Source organism: Arachis ipaensis, chromosome B2, assembly GCF_059453495.1.
Source record: "Arachis ipaensis isolate K30076 ecotype BB chromosome B2, ASM5945349v1, whole genome shotgun sequence".
Taxonomy (NCBI): domain Eukaryota; kingdom Viridiplantae; phylum Streptophyta; class Magnoliopsida; order Fabales; family Fabaceae; genus Arachis; species Arachis ipaensis.
Window position 1 is genome coordinate 26,449,960 of NC_142437.1, and position 7,782 is coordinate 26,457,741.

The window sequence follows — 7,782 nt, forward strand, 5'->3', positions numbered from 1 at the left end:
CTCCAGGGTGTGATTTTTCTTCTGCTGTTTTTGATTCCGTTTTCAATTTTTATATTTATTTTGTGACTCCACATGATCATGAACCTGATAAAACATGAAAGAACAAGAAAAATAAAATTAGATAAATAAAAATTGGGTTGCCTCCCAACAAGCGCTTCTTTAATGTCAATAGCTTGACAGTGGGCTCTCATGGAGCCTCACAGATGTTCAGAGCATTTCCCAACACCAAACTTAGAGTTTGGATATGGGAGTTCAACACCAAACTTAGAGTTTGGTTGTGGCCTCCCAACACCAAACTTAGAGTTTGACTGTGGGGCTCTGGTTGACTCTGTTTTGAGAGAAGCTTTTTATGCTTCCTCTCTATGTTTACAAATGGATGACCTCGAGTTTTAAACACAAGGAAGTCCTCATTCAATTGAAGGACTAGTTCACCTCTGTCAACATCAATCACAGCTCTTGCTGTGGCTAGGAAGGGTCTTCCAAGGATGATGGATTCATCCTCATCCTTCCCAGTATCTAGGACTATGAAATCAGCAGGGATGTAAAGGCCTTCAACCTTTACTAACACGTCCTCTACTTGTCCATAAGCCTGTTTTCTTGAATTGTCTGCCATCTCTAATGAGATTTTAGCAGCTTGTACCTCAAAGATTCCCAGTTTCTCCATTACAGAGAGTGGCATGAGGTTTATTCCTGACCCCAGGTCACATAGAGCCTTCTCAAAGGTCATGGTGCCTATGGTACAAGGTATCAGGAACTTTCCAGGATCCTGTTTCTTCTGAGACAATCTCAGTTGATCCAATGCATTTAGTTCATTGGTGAACAGGAGATGTTCATCTCCCCAAGTCTCATTACCAAATAAATTGGCATTCAACTTCATGATTGCACCAAGGTACTTGGTAACTTGCTCTTCAGTAACATCCTCATTCTCTTCAGAAGAAGAATACTCCTCAGAGCTCATGAAGGGCATAAGGAGGTTCAATGGAATCTCTATGGCCTCTAAATGAGCCTCAGATTCCTTTGGTTCCTCAGAGGAAAACTCCTTGTTGATCACTGGACGTCCCAGGAGGTCTTCCTCCTTGGGATTCACGCCCTCCTCCTCTTTTGTGGTTTCGGCCATGATGGTCATTTCAATGGCCTTGCACTCTCCTTTTGGATTTTCTTCTATATTGCTTGGGAGAGTACTAGGAGGGATTTCAGTGATTCTTTTACTCAGCTGGCCCACTTGTGATTCCAAATTTCTAATGGAGGACCTTGTTTTATTCATGAAACTCACAGTGGCCTTAGATAGATCAGAGACTAAGTTTGCTAAATTAGAAGTATTTTGTTCAGAGTTCTCTGTCTGTTGCTAAGTGGATGATGGAAAAGGCTTGCTATTGTTAAACCTGTTTCTTCCACCATTATTAAAGCCCTGTTGAGGCTTTTGATCCTTCCATGAGAGATTTGGATGATTTCTCCATGAGGGGTTATAGGTGTTTCCATAAAGTTCACCCATATAATTCACCTCTGCTATTGCAGGGTTTTCAGGATCATAAGCTTCTTCTTCAGAAGATGCCTCTTGAGTACTGTTGGATGCAGCTTGCATTCCATTCAGACTCTGAGAAATCATATTGACTTGCTGAGTCAATATTTTATTCTGAGCCAATATGGCATTCAGAGTATCAATTTCAAGAACTCCCTTCTTCTGAGGCGTCCCATTGATCACAGGATTCCTCTCAGAAGTGTACATGAACTGGTTATTAGCAACCATGTCAATGAGTTCTTGAGCTTCTGCAGGCGTTTTCTTTAGGTGAATGGATCCACCTGCAGAAGTATCCAATGACATCTTAGCTAATTCAGACAGACCATCATAGAATATATCCAGGATGGTCCATTCTGAAAGCATGTCAGAAGGACACTTTTTGGTCAGTTGCTTGTATCTCTCCCAAGCTTCATAGAGGGATTCACCTTCCTTCTGTCTGAAGGTTTGAACATCCACTCTAAGCTTACTAAGCTTTTGAGGAGGAAAGAACTTGGCTAAGAAATCCGTGACCAGCTTATCCCAAGAGTTCAGGCTATCTTTGGGTTGAGAGTCCAACCACACTCTAGCTCTGTCTCTTACAGCAAAAGGGAAAAGCATGAGCCTGTAGACTTCAGGATCTACTCCATTAGTCTTAACAGTATCACAGATCTGCAAGAATTCAGTTAAGAACTGAAAAAGATCTTCAGATGAAAGTCCATGAAACTTGCAGTGTTGCTGCATCAGAGAAACTAATTGAGGTTTAAGCTCAAAATTGTTTGCTCCAATGGTAGAGATGGAGATGCTTCTTCCATGTAAATTGGAATTAGGTGCAGTAAAGTCACCAAGCATCCTCCTTGCATTATTATTATTTTCGGCTGCCATCTCCTCTTCCTGTTCGAAAATTTCTGACAGGTGCTTGCTGGCTTGTTGTAATTTAGCTTCTTTTAGTTTCCTCTTCAGAGTCCTTTCAAGTTCTGGATCTGCTTCAACAAGAATATTCTTGTCCTTGCTCCTGCTCATATGAAAAAGAGGGGACAGAAAAATAATAATAATAGAGAATCTTTTTGCCCAAGCATAGAGGTTCCCTTATGTGAGTAGAAGAAAAGAAGAAGAGGAAATCTGAACTCAGAGAGAGAGGGTTCGAATTTTTGGTGAGATGAAGTGTTAGTAGATGAATAAATAAATAGAAGGAGATGAGAGAGAAAGAGAATTTTCGAAAATAATTTTTGAAAAAGAGTTAGTGATTTTCGAAAATAGTGTTTGAAAAAGGTGAGTAATTTTCAAAAATTAAGATCAAAAATTAAAATAATTAGTTAATTAAAAAGAAATTTTGAAAAAGAGGGAAGATATTTTCGAAAATTAGAGAGAGAGAGAGTTAGTTAGGTGGTTTTGAAAAAGATAAGAAACAAACAAAAAGTTAGTTAGTTAGTTGAAACAAATTTGAAAATCAATTTTGAAAAGATAAAAAGATAAGAAGTTAGAAAAATAATTTTAAAATCAAATTTTTGAAAAAGATAATATTTTGAAAGAGATAAGTTAAAAAGATATTTTTGAAAAGATATGATTAAAATTAGTTTTGAAAAAGATTTGATTTTTAAAATCACAATTAATGACTTGATTCACAAGAAATCACAAAATATGATTCTAGAACTTAAAGTTTGAATCTTTCTTAGCAAGCAAGTAACAAACTTGAAATTTTTGAATCGAAACATTAATTGATGATGTTATTTTCGAAAATTAGGAGATAAAGATAAGAAAAAGATTTTTGGAAAATATTTTAAAAATTTTCGAAAATAAATAAGAAGAGTGAAAAAGATTTGATTTTTGAAAAAGATTTTGAAAAGGATAAGATTTTCAAATTGAAAATTTGATTTGACTCATAAGAAACAACTAGATTTTAAAAATTTTTGAAAAAGTCAACTCAAATTTTCGAATTTTATGAGAGAAAAAGGGGAAGATATATTTTTTTTATTTTTGAATTTTTAATGATGAGAGAGAAAAACATGAAAATGATGCAATGCATGAAAATTTTGGATCAAAACAATGAATGCATGCAAGAATGCTATGAATGTCAAGATGAACACCAAGAACACTATGAAGATCATGATGAACATCAAGAACATATTTTTGAAAATTTTATATGCAAAGAAAACATGCAAGACACCAAACTTAGAAATCTTTCATGTTCAGACACTATGAATGCAAAAATGTACATGAAAAACAAGAAAAGATGCAAAACAAGAAAACATCAAGATCAAACAAGAAGACTTACCAAGAACAACTTGAAGATCATGAAGAACACCATGAATGCATGAATTTTTCGAAAAATGCAAGATGAACATGCAATTGACACCAAACTTAAAATCTGACTCAAGACTCAAACAAGAAACATGAAAAATATTTTTGATTTTTATGATTTTCTAATTTTTTTGGATTTTTGTATATTTTTTTTTTCGAAAAACATCTAGAAAAAAGAAAATAAGGATTTCAAAACTTTTAATATGAATTCCAGGAATCTTGTACTCTTAGTCTAAAGCTCCAATCTGAGGGTTAGGCATGGCTTAATAGCCAGCCAAACTTTAGTATGGAATTACATGCAATGAAGTGATTAGTTGAAGCCTCAGTCCAAACGAATTTAGACATGGCTTTACAGCCAGCCAGGCTTCAACATGCTTCATGAAACTTTAGAATTCATTCTTAAAAATTCTGAAGAAAAATATATTTTTGAAAACATTTATTTTAAAATTTTTTCGAAAACAAAGGAGAAAATTTTTGAAAGATTTTTTGAAAATTTTTTTTTTTGAAAACTTTTTGAAAATAAGAAGAAAATTACCCAATCTAAGCAACAAGATGAACCGTCAATTGTCTAAACTCGAACAATCCCCGGTAACAGCGCCAAAAACTCTGTACGCATGTCTTAATAAATTGTTTTTCATTTACAACTTCGATACAACTAACCAGCAAGTGCACTGGGTCGTCCAAGTAATAAACCTTACGTGAGTAAGGGTCGATCCCACGGAGATTGTTGGTATGAAGCAAGCTATGGTCACCTTGTAGATCTAAGTCAGGCGGATATAAAATAGTTATGGAGTTTTCGAAAATAAATAATAAAATAAGGATAGAAATACTTATGTAAATCTTTGGTGAGAATTTCAGATAAGCGCATAGAGATGCTTTCGTTCCTCTGAACCTCTGCTTTCCTGCTGTCTTCATCCAATCAATCCTACTCCTTTCCATGGCTGGCTTTATGTAAGGACATCACCATTGTCAATGGCTACTTTTGATCCTCTCTGGAAAATGGTCCGATGCGCTGTCACTGCATGGCTAATCGTCTGGAGGCATCACCGTGGTCAATGGTTGCGTCCTATCCTCTTGTGAAAATGGTCCAAATGCTCTGTCACAACACGGCTAATCATCTGAGGTTCTCGATCATGCTGGAATAGGATTCACCCTCCTTTTGCGTCTGTCACTACGCCCAGCAATCGCGAGTTTGAAGTTCGTCACAGTCATTCAATCCCAGAGTCCTACTCGGAATACCACAGACAAGGTTTAGACTTTTCGGACTCTCATGAATGCCGCCATCAATCTAGCTTATACCACGAAGATTCTGATTAAGAGATCCAAGAGATACTCATTCAATCTAAGGTAGAACAGAAGTGGTTGTCAGGCACGCGTTCATAGGGAATGATGATGATTGTCACGTTCATCACATTCATGTTGAAGTGCGAATGAATATCTTAGAAGCGGAATAAGTTGAGTTGAATAGAAAAACAGTAGTACTTTGCATTAATCTTTGAGGAACAGCAGAGCTCCACACCTTAATCTATGGAGTGTAGAAACTCTACCGTTAAAAATACATAAGTGAAAGGTCCAGGCATGGCCGAATGGCCAGCCCCCAAAACGAGATCACAGGATCAAAAATACAATCCAGGATCTTCCAAAAGATATCAAATACAATAGTAAAAAGTCGTATTTATACTAAACTAGTTACTAGGGTTTACAGAAGGAAGTAATTGATGCATAAATCCACTTCCGGGGCTCACTTGGTGTGTGCTTGGGCTGAGCTTGAAGTTTCCACGTGGAGAGGTCATTCTTGGAGTTGAACGCCAGTTTGTAACGTATTTCTGACGTTCAACTCTGGCTTGTAACGTATTTCTGGCGTTTAACTCCAAACAGTAGCATAGAACTGGCGTTCAACGCCCTTTTACGTCATCTAAACTCGGCCAAAGTATGGACTATTATACATTGCTGGAAAGCCCTGGATGTCTACTTTTTAACGCAATTGGAAGCACGCCATTTTGAGTTCTGTAGCTCCAGAAAATCCACTTTGAGTGCAGGGAGATCAGAATCCAACAGCATCAGCAGTCCTTCTTCAACTTCTGAATCTGATTTTTGCTCAAGTCCCTCAATTTCAGCCAGAAAATACCTGAAATCACAGAAAAATACACAAACTCATAGTAAAGTCTAGAAATGTGAATTTAATATAAAAACTAATGAAAACATCCCTAAAAGTAACTAGATTCTACTAAAAACATACTAAAAACAATGCCAAAAAGCGTATAAATTATCCGCTCATCAATTGTCATTGATAATTATTGTATTATTTTTTGTATATTTTGTTTTTTTTTTCTTTTTGCTGATTTGAAAATAATAGATGATTTGGCAAAAATTAAGTAGTTGATTCTAAAATTTTGCCAAGTAAGCGATGTTGCTGACATGACATTAGTAAGAGAAAAAAAATGTCTTAAAAGTAATTTGGGTAAACTTATGTATCTACTTTTATATATTAATAATAGATAGATAGATAATGAGATGAGTCTCAAATGTATGTTATTGTCTTTTATGTACTTAAACTTTTCACTTATAGCATCAATACTTAATATCCCAAATAAAATGAGATAATTTTCTTTAGTAATACATCAAATAGCATTTGTCCTTGAGGTTTTGAGTTTGCTTTAGGATAATCTATTAACTATCTTTTCCCCAAACTCAATATTCTTAAAAAATATCAATTTTCTAACCCCAAAAAACTATCTTAATAATGGAAAAAAAATCTAAAAATGGTACAAAATTATACAAAAGTTTAAAACTTTATCAAAAATCTAAAGTGTAAATTTCAATATTCTTTTTCATAATAATTTTGGTATGAAATATGAGTAGCCATGCTTCATTTAAACGAAATAGAACTAAGATATCATTAAAGAAAGACTAGTAGTTGAAGTAAATTTAGGATTATTTCAAAAGAAAAAACTTATAAATAAAACAGAATTAGTTTATTTCTATTTGAATAAAAATAATCGAATGATTTCCAAAATTCAAATAATTCTTTAACAATAATGTAATGATAATAAAAATTTACTATCTCAACTCCTACTAAATTAATAGATGAATAACATCATTTAATATTATACAATTTTATAGAATTTTTTATAGATAATTTATGTGATAGAAAAGTCAAAATCTACTTACTAAATATATCTCAACATTGAAACTAAATAAACTTTTTAATAAAAATAAATTAGAAATGTTTCATTCTTTATATACTAAAAGTGATATTTGGCGCATTCTCTCGCGTGTATTTTGAGAACTTTCAAATAAAATAACTAAATTCTATATTATATTTGTTTCTTTTGGGATGTATCTTATACAATTTTTTTATTCTTATAACCTTTTAAATTCATATACTTAAAGGATACTTATCAAGTAAGTATTTTTAGTCTTTTCTTGCTTTAACCTTTTTTCTTATTCCACACAATGAGAATTTTTTATCAGTTGTAATTTGATAACTGATATTAAATTGACTTAATTGTACTAAAAGAAAAATAAAAACTAAATATATGAACATGCCGTTAAACGGTTATAGTTTCAATATATTTTTTTGAGTTTGGAAATTGATGAGCGGATATTTTATACGTTTTTTGGGGTCAATTTCTTGTAGTTTTTAGTATATTTTAGTTAGTTTTTAGTATATTTTTATTAGTTTCTAGGCAAAATTCATATTTCTGGATTTTACTATGAGTTTGTGTGTTTTTCTGTAATTTCAGGTATTTTCTGGCTGAAATTGAGGGAACTGAGCAAAAATCTGATTCAGGCTGAAAAAGGACTGCTGATGCTGTTGGATTCTGATCTCCCTGTACTTGGAATGGATTTTTTAGAGCTACAGGAGTCCAATTGGCGCGCTCTCAATTGTGTTGGAAAGTAGACATCCAGGGCTTTCCAGAAATATATAATAGTCCAAACTTTGTTCAAGGATAGACGACGTAAACTGGCATTCAACGCCAGTT

General features: G+C 34.0%; 1 non-coding gene across 1 annotated transcript; it reads left to right on the plus strand.

Annotated features, from left to right (window-relative positions):
• The first annotated feature begins 1,876 nt into the window (after positions 1 to 1,876).
• On the plus strand, positions 1,877 to 1,984 carry LOC148573375 (small nucleolar RNA R71). Its single transcript, XR_015905575.1, has one exon. It is a non-coding gene; the product is annotated as a small nucleolar RNA R71 (small nucleolar RNA).
• Positions 1,985 to 7,782: the final 5,798 nt, after the last annotated feature.